The sequence below is a fragment of the Tupaia chinensis genome, unplaced genomic scaffold (assembly GCF_000334495.1).
Source record: "Tupaia chinensis unplaced genomic scaffold, TupChi_1.0 Scaffold000033_1, whole genome shotgun sequence".
In the NCBI taxonomy this organism is placed as follows: Eukaryota; Metazoa; Chordata; class Mammalia; order Scandentia; family Tupaiidae; genus Tupaia; species Tupaia belangeri.
In genome coordinates this window covers 3,120,237-3,143,151 of record NW_006159463.1, presented here as the reverse complement: position 1 = coordinate 3,143,151, position 22,915 = coordinate 3,120,237, and the positions used below count along the sequence as shown (strand labels likewise).

General features: G+C 35.5%; 1 long non-coding RNA gene across 1 annotated transcript; it reads left to right on the top strand.

The window, feature by feature from the left end:
- Positions 1-541: 541 nt before the first annotated feature.
- Positions 542-22,568, top strand: LOC102485800 (uncharacterized). The gene is made up of 3 exons (XR_333255.2): positions 542-696; positions 1,094-1,261; positions 21,925-22,568. It is a non-coding gene; the product is annotated as an uncharacterized LOC102485800 (long non-coding RNA).
- The last annotated feature ends 347 nt before the right edge of the window (positions 22,569-22,915 follow it).

Below are 22,915 nucleotides of genomic sequence, written 5' to 3'. Positions count from 1 at the left end.
TTTAGAAAAATTAAATGTGGAAGACCTAAAACTAAAAGTATTTTGTGAGTATTTTAATAGAACACTAAGTTTATTTGAATACTTATTTATTACAAATTTATTCTGTAATATAGCCTGTTTTGCAGAATTTTTATCCAAAAGCACATTGTAAGTTAGAGAAGTTCCTTCTGGTAGAAGAGAAAATACAAAAACTTTTTTGCTCCCTCTGCTGGAGAAATGTATGTTAAAGAGCCAAAATGATTTTCAATTGTGGAAAGCAATGTTTATGTTCTATTTCTTTAACTTAGGAAGTGGTTCAGTAAGCAACTGTAATGGCATCTAGAGGGGAAAAAATAAGGCACATTTTAGATTTACTTGGTACATTCTATTTCAAAAGACTAAAATAAAAAGATGACTTTTGGGAAACGTTAACTTGAGAATGAAGATTTAAATGTTTGTTCTAAACTTGACTTTTGTGTTTACTATATGATTTCACTTGCTAGAATTACCTGTCTATTTATAAAAATGGAATGAGCATTTTCTGTTTTCTTTATAGATGAGTTTATACTGTAGTTTTACAACATTGATGCTCAAGCAAATAAAACAACAGATCATCCATGATGTTTAACATATAGACTCTTGTTTACTTTGGCTTTTCTCATTTCTCAAGTAATCATTGACCATATTTACTGGAGCAATTATGGTGAAAGTGTGCTGGTAAGTCTTCCTATATATCAGCTTGTATATATAATAACAACAATAATATTTAACATTTATTTTGCTCAGAGTAAGCACTAAGAATTCTGTTAAATTATTTATGTGAGTTATCATATTTAGTCATCTCTCAAGTATATGAGGGTTGACATTAAAACTAGCTTTGATTTTATAGATAAAGAAACTGAGTCCTAATGAATAAGTAACTTGTCTGAGATCAAATACCTATTAAGTGGCTAAGCCAGGATTTTAAACGTGGCTGTCTGACTCAGACTGGAGCCTGTACAGTTAAATATTAGGAGAGCATTTGACTGATTTCTGTCATTGACTGTCACATGCAAATCATATGACTGTTTTTAAACTGGTAAAAACTTACAAAGCTGCTGTTTCTTCCTTTCAGGCATAATAACAAAAGTTACCCATAAAATGTAAGTCTCTAAGAGACGGATAATTCTCTTGAACTGGTACAATGGAAACAAAATGATGAGGCTTTATGGGGAAATGTGTGCCACACTGAACTTCCTGGTTAAGAAGCTTGCCTTTAAGCACAGATTCTCTGAGTCAAAAGGTCAGCATTTTCTCAGGTTTTCTCAGCCTCAAAAATGATGTACCTCTTGCAGGGAACTCATAATAATAAATTTGAAAAGATCTGCAAGATGTGCTGTACCTTACATTGTAGAATAATATGCTCTATAAATACTCAGTAAAAACCTATCAGCTCAAAAGCTGACTTGATGTGTAGCTATACTCTTGTGCATCACATATGGTAATGGAATTGAAAATTACCTGGAAAAAAGTTCTTTACACTGTTAGGAGATTCAATGCAATGCCCTTAAGCTCAAGAATTTTGAATTACAGTATTAACACCTTATTTAGTGATTTGGATACTATCTTCTCACCAGCTTAAAGGAAATGTAATAATTCATCTACTGCTTTTTGATGATATTGTCAAATTATAATATGGAATCATTGACTCTATTGCTTCTTAAATGACTCAATATTTTCTAGATATCTTAAGAGATGATTGCAAATTAATTGGTTTGACCAGTTATGCAGCTGATTATGAATAACCCAGAGGGCTACTATAATGAGTAAAATCAATGGTATAAAAATTTTGATTGTGCTCATGCAAGTCATAGTTTAAGAGATAGGAAGTATGATAATCATTTAATTCTAAACCATTTGAGATCCATGCTTTTAAAATTTATTAAGTTAACTGGGTAAGCAAAACATGTCCACTCAACCTTGCACATTATGAACATTCCTTAAATGAAACAATTTGTCAATCAGAAAACAGTAATTCTATTTCTAATACCCCATCCCAAAAAAGAAAAATCCCAACACATTTTGATGACATCAGACAAAAACTATCTCTTCAGGAGAAATCATACCAGAGGTATTATGAAACCTTCAAATGGCCCATTGGGTATCTGACATATCTGCCACATCATATCAGGAAACTAGAGCTAGAAAACAAGAGAGAAATAGTTCCTTCCACATTATCACAAAGATAGCTAGGTTAATAGACATATGAGGCATGCCAGGGCCATTGAGGAAAAATATGTATGAGAGTATATCTAAGTTTCTATAATAGAGGTTGCTGTAGGAGTCAAAACAAATCTGCATTTCTTACAATAGAAATTCATTTTTATTTTACAGCTAGTATAGTCTGAGAAAATACAAGGTTTTTTTTTTAAGTTAGATTAAATATGAGAAAACAAAAAACCAAGGACATTATAGCTTTTCCCAGTTTATCACAACTTTCATTAGGAAAAATAAACTATAAAATGCTATTTTAGAAAGATAACTCTTTTTTTTTTACATTTTTTTCACTATCTTTTACACATTCAATCACATTATTTAACTTACAAAGTGAATATTTCAGCATGTGAACATTTCTCCCTAGTCCAGGTGATAAAACTATAAAATATCTTCAACAGATAATACCACATTCCTTTGTCCCATTAATGCTTTGCCTCCCTATTTTTTTTCTAAATGTCCTTCCTCAGACCCTCCTCTTTCACACACACTGTATCTGGCATCTACATCCATTTACTATGTTTCTATATCCTTTAGTCAATTGGTTTCAGTCATAGAGTGCGGACATTCGGTATATATTAAGTGGGGACATACAATGTCTCTCCTTCATAGCCTGGCTTGCTTCATTCAGCAGTAAATCTTCCATATTCTTCCACTTTCTGTCAAAAGCCAGTTTTTTTTTTTTATGGCTGAATAGTATTCCATAGAGTATATGTGCCACAGGTTTTCAACCCATTCATCTGTTCATGGGCATTTGGGTTGATTCCATGTCTTAGCAATTGTGAATAGTGCCACAATAGATGTGAAAGCACTTTTCCAATTAAGAATTCTTCTGTCCTTTGGATAGATACCAAGGAGGAAAGATAACTCTTAATAAAGTGAACATCATAATTGAAAAATGTCTGAAGCCAGACATGTCATATAAATTCAAAGAATTAAGCTATATTTATGAACCAATTAAATAAATGATGCTACATTCACACAACGGAATTTCATGCAGCTATTAAAAAGAATGTTACAGGGGCCAGCAGGTGGTGTGGTGGTGAAGGTGCTGAACTCCCACATGGCCAAATGTGATTCAAGTCCTGGACCTGGGGGCTTGCTTTCTCACCTTCCCTTTCTCTCTCTCTGCTCAAATTAAAAAACAATTATAACAAATAAAAGGTTAAATACATCAATAATTCAAAAATCAGTATTCATAAGCTAAAGTAGAATCTGAAATATGTTCAGGTATTCCACAAGCAGAAAGAAAAAAGAAACCAGGGAAATGAAAAAGAGAATAAACATAAAATTCAATGTCAGAGAATCCCTAACGAATCAATAACTGCACTAACTAAATAATCTAAATATACCAATTGAAAGATAGGGTGAGTAAAAAGTATCAAGCTGCCTCTTTCTGTAAGAAATTGAATTATAATGACATAGGTAGATTGAAACTAAAACAATGAAAAAGTATATACCATGCAAATATTTAACAATGTAGCCGTTCTTATATTAATTTCAGATAAAATAGACTTTAGAGCAAAGGAAATTGTCAGAAACAGAAAAGAATATTACAAAGTGATAAAAGGGTCAATCCACCAAGAAGATAAAGCAGTGAATGGTAAATATATAAGCAGCAACTAAGCTTTCTATCTTAAAACCTCCTATTTCATAGTGACTTTCTGTACAGTTAAGGAAATATAAAGAGACAAGTTGTTTAGAATACTGTAATGATCTTAATTTCTTATCCTGTCAATTTTATGTTTCTTTTTTTGTCTTTCCAAATTTGTAATATACACATTTTTCCAATAGAGAACAATTTTACCAACCCTTCTCTGGTATAGTGTCACTAGTTAGGCAGATAGACACTTTCAATGGCAAGATTATTAGCAAGTTTAAATTATTAGAATATGTGAGGAAGACATACAGAGTATTTTGAAAACCTAGATCTGAGAGAAAGAGACGGAGACTTGTGTTTCTTAGGACCTTAGCTCAGGGTACAAATTAGTGATGCACAAATAATGCTATGCAATATGTGGTGATTTAAAACAGCACGCAATTATTCTGAAAGAACTGTGGGTTTGGCATACTTGGCTGATCTAGGTTGGCTCAAGGGAGCAACTCCTTTTCAGGGTGGGCAGCTTGATTTATCTTTGTTTTTATTTCAAGTTCTGTGGATTGCTTTGGGTGGTTCTCTCTTGTGTCTTTCACTCTCCTTGGACCTACTGGCTAGTAGATAAGTGTTCTTCTCATGACCATCATGGGGGCATAAGAGCAGAAGAGAAAATGTAAGAAGTATCTTAAGGTTTAGTCTTGGAATTGGCATTCTCTCCTTTCTACTTTCACACCACTAGCCAAATCAAGTTTTATGGCCAAGCCCCAATTTGAAGGACATGGGAATGTACTTCACTTTTAACAGAGCTGCAGACTCCCTTAGCAAAGATGTACATGTAGGAATAAGTAAAGAAATGAGGTCAATGGTAATATTTAGTAATTCTGTTACCTATGCCATTGATTCCTTTCTCCAAACCACACACACACACACACACACACACACACACACACACACACTTAGTAATATGTATGCATACACATGTATACACATACATGTACATGTGTGCACAAATGTACTTGACAGAAGACTTCTTACTCAGTTTGGGTTCATATTGAACAGTACATATGATGCCACAGAACTTTGAAACCTTTGAAACATATTTTATTTGTTGATCAAAATCATGAAGGATAATGGCATTACACTCCATGTACTTCAGAGAAAGGTGTAATGGGGATAGTGTGGGCAATGGTAGGGACCATGCCATCCAGTGATAAAAGTAATCTTATACTGTGTGTCTAGAATTCACCTTGTCCACCTGGTAAAATGGTGGGCATAATTCTCCCTCCATTTTTTTCTTTTTTGAAGCTATCACAAATTCATGACCTCATTAGACTAGAATAATCTGAATAATTTAAAACTTACCCAGTCTCAGGAATAGCAGATGGTGTAATGTTTATGTCACTGGAGTCCCATGTAGTTGACCGTGTTTCAAGTCCAGGACCTGGTGACTCACAATTTGCACCAGGCATGTGTGCATGCACCAAATCCTGATAGTAGAATGGAGAAAGGAGAAGGGATTGTGGTATGGCATCCCCCTGGGGGGTTATTTCTCACTTCCTGTCTCTGTTTCTCTCTGTCTCTCTGGCGAGTACATGCTTCCTACAGCAAAAAAACTCTCTTAAGAAAAAAAAAGTTATGCAGTCCAAAAATATTCAATCTGTGATTCTCATAATATTTGGGTTATAAAATGAGAGTGAAGACATTTGAGGACTTTCCTCCCAATTTTATAAGATCTATTTAGTTGTTTTGTCTACAGATTTCTCATATGTTTTATGACATAAAAGGATTGGAGCATCTTCGATTTTACTAAAAATCACCCCCTTGTTTAGCAGAAGAGGACATCAAAGCCTTGAGATGTAAAGTGAATAATTTCGAGGTTCTATGACTTAACACATTTAAAGAAACAGATCAGACTTGGCTTTCTTGACTTCAGGAATGTATTTTTTTTTTTTTTTTATGCTGTGTAACAAATGACCACAGACATAGTGGATTAGAACAACACACATTTATTATCTCTCTATGAAGATTAGAAATCTAGGAATGGTTTAGTAGGATCCTGTAAGGATGCAATCAAGCTATCAATCAAAACTGGATTCTCATTTGGAAGGTCAACCGGAGAAGGGTTTACTTTCAAGCTCACTCAGGATATGGAAGAATTTATTTCCTCATAGCAGTAGGATTTATGTCAGTTTGCTTTTTCAAAACCTGTAACAGAGAGGGATCTAGCAAGACAGATTCTACACTTTTAGATAATCATGTACATCCCACCATCCTTCCCAAATTCCATTGGTTAGACACAAGTCACAATGTTGCTAACTTCATTTCTTTATTCAACAAAACAGAGAGAGATAAAGCTCCAACAGCAAGCTCACATTGCAATGACCTCCCCCTGCCCCAGACTCAGCCAGCCCGTATCATAGACATGCGCATGTAATTGGTGCGCATGGGAGGTCTGGGGACATAAACTTGGAAGTTTCTTGTGTTGGTACAGCATAACAAAGCATTATGTTACTGCTGTGTCACCAGCTTGCCTCTCAAATCAAAATTTCTGCCCACATTCAGGGGAGATTACATGATGTCACAAGGACCAAAATGTAGGATCATTGAGCTCATCTTAAAATCCAAGTAAAATATTGTTTTAGCTGCCAAATTATTGGCAGCTGAGGACATTTGCTATAGGTAAGGATGTACTTTTTTTTTTTTAGGTGTGGGTTTTTGTACATTCTTCCTTCCATATTTGCTCTTTAGAGTTTGGCTGGACATCATGACTCACTGCTAACATATAGAAAATAATAGAAGTTATCATGTGTGTCTTCTGAAAGAGAAGGCATTGTGACCTTCTCTACTCTCTTTCATGTACTACACTCTGAGGGAAACCAGTGCCTTGTCAGGCAGACAGTGAAGCAATCCTGCAGAGTGGTTCAGGTTGCAGGGGGCTGAGGGCTCCTGTCAAAAGTCACAAAAAATTTCTGCCAACAGCTACGCATGTGTTGACTTTCTACTAACAGCCACATGAGTTGACCTTTAAGAAGAGGTTTCCTGAGTCTTAGTCAAGCTCTTAGGTGACAGCAGTCCCAGCCAATGTCACTCCATGAAAGAACCTGAGCCAGAGCCGCTCAAATAAGCCACTCCCAAATTCCTAACCCATCCAAACTGTAATATTTATATATTTTATTAATTTAAGTAGCTAAGTTTGGAGATTAATTTGTTAATAAGCAATACATAACTAAGATAGACACAAAATGTTTTACTGTGGTTTCACATCTATGAAGGAATCTGTCAATTACAGGTTACAGGGAACTCTTTCTAATACAGTGTATGCTATGTTTCTTGAAAATACTCTAAAATTTTGTTTTATTTTTCTCCTTAAGTTGACAACAATCAAAGATAGAAATATTTGCTTTTGTTGGCATCTAAGAGTTCTTTGTCAAAAAAATAAAATGTCCACACTACATACCAAAGCTTTGATCAGAAGGGTAATTTGCTCTTGAAAATGCTGTGCTTTACTTAACATTCAAATCTTAGAGCTGACTTAAACCTTTTCTACCCTGTATTCTAAAGTGTGTATGCCGCAGACAGATCAGCACATTTTCTGCAGAAAAATGTTCCAGAGATAAAGCAAGAAAGATGAGAACACTTGTTCTTAGACTGTTCCAGGTGAGCGACGCCTCAGTCCTGATGCAAATTAATTTGCTCAAAGCCTTTACTGGAGAGAAAACAGTCAAAACAGAAAGTCTTTATAGGGAACTAAATAACCTTAACAAACTTCAAAAAAGTGAGATAGTGTTGACAAAAATCCTATGAATTGTCCCTCTTGCCAGCTGTGAGTACAGAGGCAAAGCAACAGCAATGTTCATCCAGTTAGATTGGTTTTCTTTCTTTTTTAAAAAAGGATTACTAATTTAATTTATTATTATTGTTTTTAAAATTTGCTGTGGGGCCCATGTGCTCACCAGAGAAAGGGAGGTGTATGGGGAGTGAGAAATCAAGCTGCCAAGTCCAGGACTCGAACAGTGATTGGCCATGTGGAAGTACAGCACCCTAACCACCCCATACAACTTGTTGACCAGGTTTTCTTAATACAGCCTAAAGAACCCGATCTAAGTGAAAAATAAACTCCATTTGTTAGGGCTGAAGTTAATAGAACAATTATTGGTGGTTATCAAAATAACTGTCTTTACAATTGGTTGGTAGCACAGAGTAGCAATTATTCTTAACTTCTTTACTACTCTTATCTTCTAGTTTTCCTTTTTATTATCCATGCATTCTACTTTTATAGTTAAGAGCTGATTAAGCAATGTTAGAATATATTCACTTTTCCATTTCAAAATTATGCTAGAACACCCTATTCCCAAACTCATCTATTTCACAAATAGCTTTGTTATTTTTTTCTTTGGTATTGGTGTTTCCATGATCAAATTGAAGTCAACTAATGTATATGCCACTGTGGAAAAAGCAAAGTGCCTATTAGTTTAATTTAATTCATACTAAATTGTGATATTTGTGCCTTAAAAAGTAATTTTAACTATGCCTGGATTTAATTTATCAAGTATACCGAAGTAGGTAAATAACAGCATGGAGCCTGATGCATCAGAGTTGGAAGTATAATGAGATCAGTAGGTAAGCCTTCTATAAAATTACTTGGGGCGTAGGAGAACCCAGACATAGCAATTATACTTAGCAAGAAGAAGTCATTCCAGAGAGTGTGAAGCAATTAGTCAGATTTACAATCTCAAAGTAGAAAAGGGAAAATTACTTAAGTTAAACTAAGAAGCATCCTAAATCATTATTACACTGTATTGATCTCAGTGGAAAGCAACTGCCTAGAAATGCTTGGTTTGTCTTTACCATTAAATATTTCCATAGCATTTGACTGGAACAAAGAATAGATAGGCTGGCATTTGAACTGTAGTAAATCACAGACATGTAGGCTTCTGTTTCGTGTGCATGTCTTTTGAGGGAACATTCTAGGAATGTTTAGGAGAGTTATGTTGATCTGTATTCTAGTTGTATTTTCTAACATTCCTGCCAATACACTAAAGTAAAAGATGGGCACATCCATTGAAGAGGATGAAGAAATGTATATGGTAGTCTTAAGTGAAATAGGCTGCACTATTTTAGCTACTTTGTTTTATAACAAAACATGTCATTGTTCCTTTATTTATTGAATGGTCCACCATTTTTGTGACTGAATTGGTTTTCAAGAAAGATTAAATGTCCCTTAAAATGTAATAAAAGATATTTTGAAATATATCGTAGGTAGGTGCTACTTTATAGTATGTTCGTTCTATTCACTGAAGTTTATGCCTAAAGTCAGACTTGTGTTCATGGATATGTATATTTCAGCTGTGCTTGCTATTGAAAATATTTAGATTTATTAAGATATTTAGTGAAACAATAAAATGGGGGAGGCAGAGAAAGCAACAATAGATACCAGACACAATGTGGGAGGAGGGTGGGAGATGGCAGAGGGTGAGATAGGGAATCAAGGATGGGAAAAAAGGCAAAATAGAGAGAAAACAAGAAATGGAAAATTATGTGTTGACAATAACACATATGTTGATGTGCTTGATTGAGCCAATATACAGTGTACTCTGAATGGAAAAATCTCATTTTGTATGCTATAATGATGTACAGTGAATGAATATAAATAAATAAATAAAATAAATAAAGTATTATCAAATATATTGATAAATGTATAACTTATACAATGTAATGTTTTAAATGAATTATTTACTTAGTTAATTCCATTTGTTATTATAAAAAAAAGAAATATACATTCTTATATTAAAATGTCTACATAGTGAGATAAAAACTGAGAAACACTTTTTGCTGATTTGCATGATACAGTTTAAAATGTCAAACTGCTCATACTGAAAGCATCTGACCTCTTCAATTAAAATTTTGGATTGGGAAAAGGAACATAAAATCACTTTTATTTGCCAGTGAAATCTATCCTTGAATTTATCTCAGTACTCAAATGTCAGCTGCATATCTTTAACAATGGGCTAAAGATTACAGATAGTCATTTTCCATAAGAAGGAAACTAGTATTATTTTCTCTTGAGTTTATTTATTCATGAGTGAATCCTGAGGGAAGGGTGGGTGACCTGACTATAGAATCTTGCCATGCCACAATCCTCCCTCCAGCCTTTAAGCCATCCAAGGTCACCAGAGTGCTTGTGGGCATGCCTGTTGTGTTCATGGCAACCTGAGATTCAAACTCTGAGCCTTCCCATTTGGTTTCCTGTGGTGTAGTGGCACTTTACCACTTGTGCCAGCATGCTGGACTGAGAGGCCAATTTTGATTTTCACTATCTATTAAGTATATGGCTTGCAGAGAGAATTGGTGTAAGAGTATCAGTAGGTAACTGAGATTGTGTGTACCTGAATGTGTGCTTGCTCACATTTACTTTAAAACCTTGTAGTTAACAGGATTGAAAATGTATGTGTGTGTGTGTGTGTATGTAGATATGTAGATATGTATGTATATATATGTATGCATGTACATATTATGTACATATATATAAATATTCAAGTCTGACCCTCAATATTTGGTATCTAAAGTCTCTAATATAGTATCTATTGAGTTGTTGGGAAAGTTATGATGCATTTTTGCATAGAAAAACATACATCATGACTTTTCTGATGACCCAATATATTACTATCTAATAAGTATCTAAGTCTCTGATATAGAGATGAACAGAAGTCCATCTTCTCAGTATATGAAGTCTTAAAACTGCATCAGAAATGATGATTGAACAATATTATTTAATTCTTATGTCTTGGAAATTTGGTGTTGTGTTCATTTTTTCAATTCAAATAAACATTTTAGATACAGAGAGGTTAGAATATCTTTTCCAGCTTCTACCTTAGAATGGAGATTTCTTATGAATAGCTTAATTTTCCTTTGGGAGAGCTCATAGGGAAATAGAGCAGTTGAAGGGTAAATTATTTGACCGTCTGAGAACTGTGGCTGAATGTTGTATAATCCAAAGGGACTCAATAGAATTGAGACTAATAGATTGATTTTGTACTTTTGGTGAATATTTTAATCTTTTTGAGTCATGTGACTTTAACAATTGCTAGAATACTTGTTACTTTGTTAATTTAATTATTACTAATTTTTTATGTATTTGTATAAATGTTTTTCATTCTGGATAATCTCATTTTTTAATACTATAATTAGCTTCTGAAGAACCTCAAGAAAGAAACCTGGCATTTGTAGTAGAATATGTCAAGTACCTAACCCCATAGGAGAATGTAGAGTTAAGATGGACCAGACAAGATAATGCAGTAAATAAAGACCACATATAGACATTTTTTAAATGACAGAGTGTGTGTGTACTTTCCAGGGAGAGAGAGATAGTGGGAAAGGGAGAAAACAACTTCCCATGGGGCATAGTCACACCGCAGTCCCTTTACTCTCATTTATTTATCCTATCAGAATTTTGGGGACAAACGCATACTTGTCCAACATGAGTTTCAAGCTAGTCTGCCACGTCAGATCTGATCCTCTTAACCACTTTTCTACGGGTCTAGTCCTGGGTAAGATTTTTGATATATTGATTGTGATACCAAAATCTATCTGCTAACATTTTATACATTTCTAAACCTCAGATTCCTTATATTAAAAGGAAATTATTATAAAGAGTGTGTAAACTTTTTTTGAAATGAGAGTTAAATGAAATGTTTGTAAAATCTAAAGCACTGAGCCAGGTACATAGCAAATGTTGAAGAAAATTCAGCTCCTTTCTGTCTACAGTGTCCTTCTACTTGAATGTATTGTGTTTTATTTCCAGACATTTAAAGACTGATGCGCTTCATTTTATTAGATGCCCTTTTGTTTAAGAGTTAATTATGAAAATATTTTTATCATGTTTAGACTATACAAGAGACTAAGAAATAACTTCTTGGATGTAAATGTGGGTATAAATGAATATCTCCTTCAAAGACTCTTATTGATAGTCATATTTATTCTCAAATAGATATTAGTATTATCCCTCAGTTTCAGAAGTATTTTGGTAGAATTTTTACATTTATGGCTTAAATTTTTTGTCTTTTTTTATTTTAATTTTTGCTCTAAGGTGCACGTAATTGCCAGAGAGAGACAAAGAGAGAGGGAAAGTGAGAAATCATCCACACACATACGCACAAATGCACCTAGTGTGATTTTCAAGCTGCAGAGTTCAGGACTTGAACTGTACAGTTGGTCATGTGGGATACAGCTGTCTTAACTTCCATGCCAACTGCAGGCCTACGGTTTGACTACTTTTAAAGTATATTTATTTATTTATTTCATTAGTGAAAGAGAGTGAGACACCTCCAGCAAGTTCTTGACACTAGGCGTCATCTTTAGCTTCCACCATCTCCAGGTCACGGGCACACACACGCCTTGTACACTGAGTCTCTGGAAGGAAACCAGAGGCTTTCATGTAGGCCAGCCTCAGAGGGTGGTTGCATTCTACTGCTGCGCCACTGTCTGGTCCCTGAACAATTGCTATGGTTCATTCTTAGGTATACTACTTCTCAAATTGGGAAACTGGAGAATTTTTGGTCAGCATCCAGTCTCTAAGTACTAGCAGCGTAGTCTGGATTATCATACTTAAAGCCTTATAGTTAAATCTTAGATACTGCTGGCAAGGCAAACAGTGCTGAGTACTTTTCAAGAAGCAAATCTTCCTAACCTGTTGTGCTCATCACCAAGGTCAGTTCTTGGCCAAATGGCAAAGTTTGTTTGGTTTGCCTCTTCTCTTCCTTTTGTAGCAAATCTTGCTCTCTCTTCCTAGCACGTTCATTTTGCTTTATTCTTACTTTCTTTGTGAGAGAAGTAGGTTCAAAATATACATTGACAAGGCAACACACATAAGGAGATATTTATTTCCTTCCCATGCAAATTTATCTTTTGGCAAAATGCAGTTTTTGCTGATATTATGACCATGTAGGCCAAATATTGTGTTGTTATTTCTTCTAGAATGAGAACAGATGCACATATTCTCTGTAAAAACAATTTCTTTTGCGTTCACTTAAACCAAGTATGGCTTTACATTTTTGTTGACGACTTTGGACATTTAAAGTGCTTTCATAATTTACCTTCTTAAGAACTCTGTAAGGTAAACAGCATAGATTTTTTTTTTTTTGCTATTAAATAGATAGTGAAACTGCAAATCAAATATTCAGAAAGACATAATCAGAATTTAGCAGCTAGACAAAGGGCTAGAAACCCAGTTTTAACCTGGCTCCATGATGTTCCGCCAAGCTACCACCAGTCTCTCTAAATCAACTAGTAATACACTGTTTATGCCTGAAAAATTGGGTATATGTAGTTACTTCATTTAATTCTGACATGTGACATCACAAGAATGTTTCATTTTTGTTGTTGTACCACAATTTGAGTCAATTGTGAGAAAAGTGAATTTATAATTCTAGCCACAGCCATCTCATAGTAACTGTGAAATCTTAATTCACAGCCAGGTATATTTGTTTGTGATTATTTATCTGGTTAGTGGATTTGTCCTGAGCCATTCTGGCCAGTGTCAAACAATGCTGGATGACTGGAATTGCATGCACTAGCACTTTGTAACTTCTGAGTCTTCTCTAGACAACTTTTCCAAAAGAAGCAAATAAAGTGAATGTGTTCCTGGCCTATTGATATATTATTTTATTCCCAAGAATCTAAGTCAGTCACCAGAAGAAATATCTCTCTCAACTGTAAGCGTGTAGAACAAAGTCATTTCTTGTTGCATTTGAATGGTGTAGATATCAGCAGAAAAGAAATTGCCCTACATTGAACTATTGACTACCTGTGGTTGTTCCTTTACTTGACTAGTTCTCCAAACCTGTGGAGTCTGAAATGTCTACATTATTGCTTCAGCTTACAGATGAAAAAACTGAGGCTCAGCAAGATTTGTTGCAATAACCACAGAGCTCAAATTTGAATGAAGTATTCACAAACGAAACCTTGTACTTTTCCTACTTTCCCAACAAATCTTTCTCGAAATCCAAAAGTCACATCTTATTTAACTTCAAAATATTTGTATTTTTAAAGAATTTTTATTTTATTTGTTCTTATTATATTATTATTTAAATTTGAACACAGGAAGACAGGGAGAGAGAGAGAAAGAGAAAGTGAGAAAGCAAACTGCCAGATCCAGGACTCAAACTTGCAGTCAGCCATGTGGGAGTTCAGGACCTTAACCACTGCACCACCTATCAGCCAATATTTGTCCAACTCTTCAAATAAACAGATAAATAATCCTTGAATCAAAAAAAGCAACAGGTGTATTTGCCTGAGTAACCAGAAGACTTTAAGTAAAAAGATAAAATATAGATTAAAATAAGTTTCTTAAGAGATTTTTCATACTGTAAAAACATTTTAAGTTATTATAGATAATTTAAGCCCCTTGTTTAATATAAGGTTGTTTTTAAAAGCAAAGCACGCTTCTGATATGCTACAGTTTTGTCCTTGAAGTATGAGAAATTCTTTTGCACCGGAGCGGAATCTCAGCATGATTAGTGAAGATTTACCAGCATAAAAATTTACAAGGCATTGATCTATATAGTTACAAGTGAAATAAGCACATTTAGTATTCAAAATACTTGTGTCTTCTATACAAATTTAAATTTTGATTATCATGGCACATGGACAAAAGACTCCTTAATACTATAGTTTAAAAAGTACATAGATTTATTTCTCAGGAAATACATTTATGATAAATTATATACAGCACTCCTAAGAGATCCTTAGTACTTTGCTTCAGCATACAAAGTTTCTGCTAAAAAAATTATAACTCATTAGGATTCATTTTAAGTATTATTTTGCATTTTAAATATTGTTTGGTAAATTCTAGTTTTGACAGTAGTGAGATGATTTAATTTGAAGTGGGTTCTTGGTCATGATGAAGAACTGTAATAAATCAGTTCAATGAAAAAAAATTTGAGTATACATCACTGTGTTAGCTCTAGGCCATTCAAAAGCAGCTAAGATTTTGTTTTATCCCAAAAAAGAATGTTTAATTCATTAGAACAGGTAGGAAAAAAAGGCATATTTATGTTTTTTGTTACTATTTTGTTTGAAGATTAATCTTTTGTTCACCACTGGATCTGCACAAAAACAAATTTATTTGAAAAGAATTAACTGTCATGCAGTGTATGGGTCTTAGTTTTCTTAAAGGGAATAGAAAATGGCTGGGGCCTAAACAATATTTCAGTTTGAGGATAATGTGTTTTCTGGTTCCTACCCTGTCAGATGTTCACCCTGGTCTCCAGAGAGGCGAGAAGAGATTGCCGGCTTGACATATTTTGCCTAAAGCAAGTCCTGAAACTAGAATTCATATTATTCATTCAACTGAGTGCTGATTTCCATAGGTTTGCCAATGGTCAGAATGCAATACATTTTCTTTAAAAACTTAATACCTCTCTTTTATAAATGAAGTTGTATTTTGTACAAAATAATGAAAGAAAAGGAAAAAAAAAAAAAACAGGGAATGTTTGGCCCTGAAATAATTTTTTTTTTTCTTTTTGGTCTATGAAGCTGTGTAGAATTGGACTTTTAAATAGGGCTAAAGATTTTTGTAACCATTTTAAGGTATTTTTAGTGCTACTGGAAAATATAAGATTCTGAACTTCTCTTTCTGGCCACAGATGAAAAGCAAAACAATTAAGTACTGAGAAAATTAAGAAGGAAATCATAAGATCCTCTCTTTATTTCAGTATCCACATTATAGAAAAAAACATAAATGTTGTCTGGTGAAGTAAATTAAATATGACCTGTGTCTAAGCTTAGATGTTAGTTTCTACTGATAAACATATTCTTAAGTTTCAGGTTAGTCTTTTAGAAATGCTTTATCCATAGGCTGCTTCATAAACATCAGTGATGATATGCAACCTTCAGAGACTCATTAAGATCACATTTTGCTATATGAAATAACTTTAAAAAATAAAAACATGCAATATCCTGGGACTAGCACATGGTGTGATAAAAAGGCACTGGACTCTCACATGGTCAACTGTGGTTTGAGTCCCGGACCTGGTGGCTTGAGAATCATGCCAGGTGTGTGTGCATGTGTGCATGTGCCCAAAATCTTGAGAGGAGAATGGAGAAGAGGAGATTGAAGCATGGCCATCCCCTCTGGGAGGTAATTTTTCACTTTGCTTCTCTGTCTTTCTCCAGTGAGTGCATTTGCCCTCTGGATAAAAAAAAAAAAAAAAAGAGTTAACCTAAAAAATAGAAAATATTCCATAATTACATTCCAAAATATGAACATAGACTTTGTTGATCTTCGAATCCAGAAATAAATAAGTGTAGAGAGTTCTATGAGGACTTGGGAAGTTTCCACTGCGAAATTAGGGGAAAGACAGAATAAGTACCCAAAGCCTCATTATTGATCTGTGGCAGAGATGGGAATTGCTTTTATACCATTCAATCTCCAATGCCTAATTGCTGTCTTGGAATTCTTAACATCTACTACAACTATGTCTGCTTTCTAGATTGACAGAAGTCAAATCATAGTTTCTCAAACCACCCTCCAAATTAGTTCCTCGATTTGAATTTTCCATGTCTGTCAATGTCACTCTCAGTGGTTAGCCTTGTTGAAGTGGAGTACCTCTTATACCAATTCTTATGTCTCATCTTCTATATCCCATAAAATGCTACTTTATAAATATTCTACCTTCATAATTGCTTCTAAATCCACTTGGTTTCCTCTTAAGCCCATTGCCATCAATCATGTCATCATCATTCAGATTTTAATAATTGTAAAAATAAACTTTACCTTTTATAATTTCAATATTTCACCACCACCATCCCCAAGCACCCAAATATCAACTCACTTAGGGTTTAGGGATTAAATCCTTGCTGCTGTAGGGCCAAGACAAATAGTTATTTGCTCAATTGATTCTAGTGGACCATCAGAGTCAATAGAGGAAGAACGAGTAGAGAGGATTTTTGCATAGCCAGTTTCTCATGGGAGAAAAATCCAAGTGTTTGAAGAGATAAAAAGGAAAGAACTTTAGAGGGAAAAAGGCATATGCTGGTTGAGAAAGAATATTAGAGAAGGAAAAAGGAGAGAATAGACAGGGTATTTCAAGAAGGGAGGTAACCCCAACAGTTACTCTATGGGTTTACTTGGAAAAGGATTGATGTGAGGACTTTGGTAAAATTGTCCAGGTCAAAAACATCATCTCCCTCTCTTTGCTTCCCTTTGTCCAATCAGGCTTTATTTTAGAATTTTTTTTTCCCCCTCTCTTCATCTGGTTCCTCACTGGAGGACTCTCCAGCAGGAGTGATACTATTCTATGCACAGACATTGCTAAGTCCTCAGCTCATAACACCCACAAGCACTCTTAAAATCAATAGAGTACTGACTTACCTACCTGGTGTCTTCCTTCCATGTAGATTCTAGGAGTTACTGAACATCAGCTGGAGGTAACTGCAGCTCAGTGGTGTTTGATGATATCACATTGGGACTTATGTAGGTCTCATAGACAGGCTCATTTCTCTCTGATTTATCATCTTTTCTCTCTATTGTTAAAAGCTAAATTCATAAAAAGGCCAAGTCATGACTCTCATAAAAAATATAAAATGAACACATCAAAGATTTTATGTAACTCATGAATTAATGAGGTAACCAGTTAGATGTTACAACCAGTTCAAAAGTCAATTCAAAGAGCAGAGACATATAGACCATGAAATAATTTTACAGATTGAAGTAAAACTGACTCTTAATTTTTTTTTAATGTTAAGTTTTTTACTATAGTGTGTACATATTCATCAGAGAAGAGAGAGACAGAGAAAGGGAAAGTAAGAAATCACCATACAGGGGCGAAGGTCACACTGCAATTCCTTTTCTATTCTCCTCTTGGGACTTTGGGTATACACCCACATGTACCTGGCATGTTTTTCCAAGTCCGGGACTTGAACCATGGTTGGCTATGTGGAATCCAGCTGCTTTAACCACCACACCACCTGATAACCCCAACTGACTCTTTTTCTACAAGGTTGGAGGACCTGGGGATAGAGAAGAGAAATACAATGTCTCTCCATCAGATGGAGTTTATTTGTATGCTTATAAACAAGAGTTACTTGCTGTTCTACCAGTTATCCGTAACTCGCTGAATGCTGAAACAGCTCCAAAGACCAAGAAAAGAGCAAAACTTAGATTAAAAAGCTAGTAGTTTGTAAACTTTTGGGATAAAGAGCCAGATAGTAAATATTTTAGAATTTAAAGAGTCACATATGGTTTCTATCACTGTTCATCTTGTTTTTGTTTGTTTTCCCTTTTTTTTTTTTTGGAGAGGTTTTCACTATAGGGCGCGTGCGCTCACCAGATAGACAGAGAGAGACATAGAGACAAAAAGCGAGAAATCACCCCCCCCAGGGGGGATGGCCACGCCGCAATCCCTTCTCCTCCATTCTCCTCTCAGGATCTTGGGCACGCATGCACATGTGCCCGGTGTGAGTTTTAAGCCACCGGGTCCAGGACGCGAACCGCGGTTGACTACATGGGAGTCCAGCAACATAGCCATTACGTTAACTGCTGGTTCCCTCTTTTCCCTTTTAAAAATAGAAAAAAAAAAGTAATCTTAGCTCAAAGGCTGTACAGTAGGATGTGGACTAGAGTCACCCCAAAATATTTTTGGCCACTTCAGTCTCACAAATTTCTCTAGTGTATCAGGGTCCATATATAGGTTTAGTATAAAATAATTCTCTTAAGATAATAATTTGGGGTCAGTCAGTGGTATAGTGGTGGGGACTGCTGGATCCCATATGGCTGACTGCAGGGTTGAATCCTGGACCAGCAGCTTGAAAAATATGTCAGGTATGTGCTCAAAATCCCAAAAAGAGGGAGAGATGGAAAAGGGAATGTAGCCTAACCATCTCCCATGGGAAGTACTTCTTACTAGCTTTCCCTCTCTCTCTTTTTCTCTCTTTCTGTTTCTCTCCAGTGAGCATGTTTAACTTCTGGCAGATTAAACAAACAATATATTAAAAAAGAAAAGATACTAATTTGGTCAAAGCCTTCTATGTCTTAAACAACTTCAATAGATGATTGCAGAATTAATTAAATGCAGATTTCTCAGACCTTCATTCAGAGTGCCCATTGTCCACTTAACAGTTGTGCATGTATTCCCCAGTGTCTCCTCATATGTGAACCACTTTCTCTTAAATGTGAATCATCTTCTCACAAACATTTTTCTCATGTTTCAATAATTATTCTGAATTCTACCCCCCATTAAAAAATCCCACTCTTGGGCCAGCAGATGGAGTAGTGGTTGCATTGCTGAACACCCACATGGCTGATTGCAGTTTGAATCCTGGACCCAGTGGCTTGAAACTCACACCAGACACATGTGTGTGCTTGCTTGAGATCATGGGAGGAGAGTGGAGGAGAAGGGATGATTGTAGTGTGACCCTCTTCCCTAGGGGGGAGGGGGTGTGATTTTTCACTTTCCTTCTCACTGCCTCTGTCTGTCTGTCTGTCTCTCTCTCTCTGGCAAGCAAATGTGCCCTAAGGCAAAAACTTCTACCAAAAAATAAATAAATGAAAAATAAAATCTCATCCTTCTTTTTAAAAGGCTTATTTCAAAAGTGATCTATTAAAAAAAAAGTCATATATTCAAAAAAAGTCCTTCCCAATCTTTATCCCAGGTAGATTTTCTTTCTTGAGCCTTCTTCATATTGACATTATTACTCATATTGGCCACATGAATATTCATTTTATTAATTCATCTTTACCTATACTATTTTCCTTTCAATACTCAGTTATTTTCTCACTACCTAATCTGTTCTTTCAGATTAGGTACTGAATATTTTCACTGAATTATATCACTTGTTTCTTAATAATTTTTAATTTGCTAAAATACACTTTTTTTTTTACTTACTTATTGTGATAAATGACAAGTGTTTGTTCTCTCTGTGTCATCAGCCAGACTGGTATCTATTAGAAATCCCTAATATTTTGGGGACCAGCAGTTAGCGTAATGGCTATGTCACTGGACTCCCATGTAGTCGACCGCGATTCAAGTCCCAGACCCAGTGGCTTAAAGTCACGCTGGGCGCGTGTGCGTGCGCACCCAAGATCCCGAGAGGAGAATGGAGGAGAAAGGATTGCAGCATGGCCACCCTCCTGGAGAGTGATTTCTCACTTTGTGTCTCTCTCTCTGTCTTTCTGGTGAGCGCACGTGCCCTATAGCAAAAAACCGCTGAAAAAAAAAAAAAAGAAATTCCTAACATTTGTATTCAATATCTATTGCTGCATGCCAAATTGCCCTAAAATTTATTACCTTAAAATAAAATAAAAAACCCCCACACATTTATTATCTGATGGCTTCTGTGTATGAGATGTTTAGTTTGGATCAGCTGGATTTTTGGCTCTTAGTCCTTTAAGATGCTGCAATGAAAACGACGCTGGGGCTGCCATGACCTCAAAGTTCACGAGAGGAAAGATCCAAGTTCACTCACATGATTTTTGGCAGGATCCTCTTTTTTTGAAGGTGTTGGATCGAAGGCCTAATTTTTCACTGGTTTTGTCAGAGACCTCCCTCTGCTCCTTGCTGCCCACACAGCACACAAGATAACTCACAATAAAGAGGGTGACATCCTCAGAATGAGGGAATGAGAAGAACCAGATGGAATGAGCAACAGAAAAAGAGAGATATAGAAGGAGAGAGAGGCAAAGAGATAAAGTTACAGAGAGAAGAGTCAGCAAGGCAGAAGTAAAGTCCTCTCTAACCTGGGACTAGAAGTGGCATTCTATATGTTACGTCTGCAGTATTCTGTGTGTTAGAGGTGTTTAAAGAAAGAAAATTGATCATGATATTTATTAAGATGTTAAGGCAGGGGCCAGCGGGTAGCATGGGTGGTTAAATACACTGGACTCCCACAGGGCCAACAGTGTTTCAAGTCCTGGACCTGGTGGCTTGCTTTCTCATTTTCCCACTCTCTCGCTTTGTCTCTGTTTCTCTTGGTCAAATTTAAATAATAATTATAATGATGGTGAATAAAACTAAATAAAATAATTTTAAAAAAGATGATAAGGCAAACTTTATTCAGGACCATCACCATAGATATAGGGACCTCTGCAGAGGGGTTAGGGTTAGGGTTAGGGTTGCAGCTGTGAGAAGAAATTAGGCTAATCTCTTGATTTACAAGGAAAGGAGAGAATTTATAACCAAGAATGAAGGAAGGGGTGCTTGGTGGACAGGAAATTACTGAGGAAATACCAGGGGTAAGTGGGGATTTGAGTTAATCCACCCTAATTGGTTTCTTGCTAAAGGCAGGCCAGGGTGGTCAGACATCCTTTGGGAGTTTCTAGGATGAGAAATTTGATCATATCTTGAGGGTGATCAGATAAAGGTAGCAGATTACGCCTAAAACAATCTGACAGGATTGTTGCTAAAACCAAAGAATGCAAAGGATGCAAGTCTAGGCCTCTTTAAGAAGAAGATTTAGAAGAGCCTGACTGACATTTTATTGAGAGAAACTCTTTGTCGGAGGCAAGTCATTAGGTCTAATCTGTGGTCCAAGAGTGGATTATACTAGAAGGCGGGACCATAGGCCATTTTGAGTCTGCCGGCTACTATTTTCTGTACTTCAATTCTCTCACCCCTCAGATGATGTTAATAACATTACATCTACAAAACTCAGATAATTAGAAAATTTAAAAAGTGACTGGAGGCCAGGTATGTGATGCAGCCATAACACAATGCTCTGAGACGCTGAGTCACATGGAAAGATCCCAGGTTTGTGTCTGTGCTCTCCCAACTAGGTGGACACAGTTAGCCCATGATCTGGGCTAACTGAGGCTGGGGGTGAATCTCAATTTGAAGATCCTGTTTTGGGTGACTTTTTCTTTCTCATGGAGAAAATAAATAATGAACTTTAAAAACACTATCATAAATTTAAAATGTTGTGAAATGTGAGAAGCATTCTCTAAATATAGGAAGACCATGGGAAACCTTCCCCTGTCACATAGGAAAATTGCCAGACTGATTATGTTTATAGGAAAAGTTGGAAGTAATCTTCAACCAAAAGGAATGTTTACTGAAAATGTTAATGATTACATCTGACTATGCATTTTCCTCTCTATTATGCAGACCCAGCTTTTGAAAATTCAGACCTTTTTCTCTTGTCTCCTGCAACAAACATTCTTGAATCTGAAAAGAGCCTGCAGGGAGAGTCATCTTACCACAAAAGAAGTTCTTAGGCATCCACAAATGCCTTTACTTTTGGAAGATATTTTCACAGAAATCCTGAAAGAGATTGTTTACCCTGCTTATATATGTATGAGAGCCTTGAGAAATCATCTTTAAAATGTCTGGTTAATCCAGTTTAATCACTATTGTTTTGATTCTTATTACTGCAAAAATGATTGCCCCTGCACGATGTCATTGCTCCAGTAGATGGCAGAAGTATACTATGTACCAAATTGTAGTAAGTTTGAAAACTTGTACACTGAAGGCATGAACAAATGGTCTCAACCTGTTTTAAAAATCTGCCTTTGTTGTGTTTGGGACACCGTGGATGTAAAGGGAATTGTAGCATTCCATCACAGATACCTCTGATTCTGACAGGTTTTGCTGATATTCTGCAGAATAAAAAAATAATTCAGAAGAGCCAGTGATCTCAGGCAGAATTGTCATGCCTGTATGCTAATCTTGTAGTCAACTCAATCAGACTCTTGCTTTGTTTTATTTTAATAAAGCAAACTGAATACAATAAAAAAATCATTTTAATTAAAAGAAAGGCATATGGCATTTTATAATTATCAGCCATGAAGATCGGTTATTTAGATAGTGGTGTTCTACAGTGAGAGTTAAAAGACATAGAAAGATATATGACATTTCCATTCAATTGCTATTTTTCAGTTATGCAATATCAGTATTTTCAAAGAAAGTACATGCTATCTTACGTAACATTAACTCAGAAAGCACATGTATTAATAATTCTATTGCTATTCTTGCCTGTTTATGTTCTTGTTAATTTGGCAATACTGTAATTTAAACCAAGGACATTATGTAGTGCTGTGATTATACCTGCTGAGAAATAAGGATGGTGAAATTTATATTCATGCAAAATAAACACAAA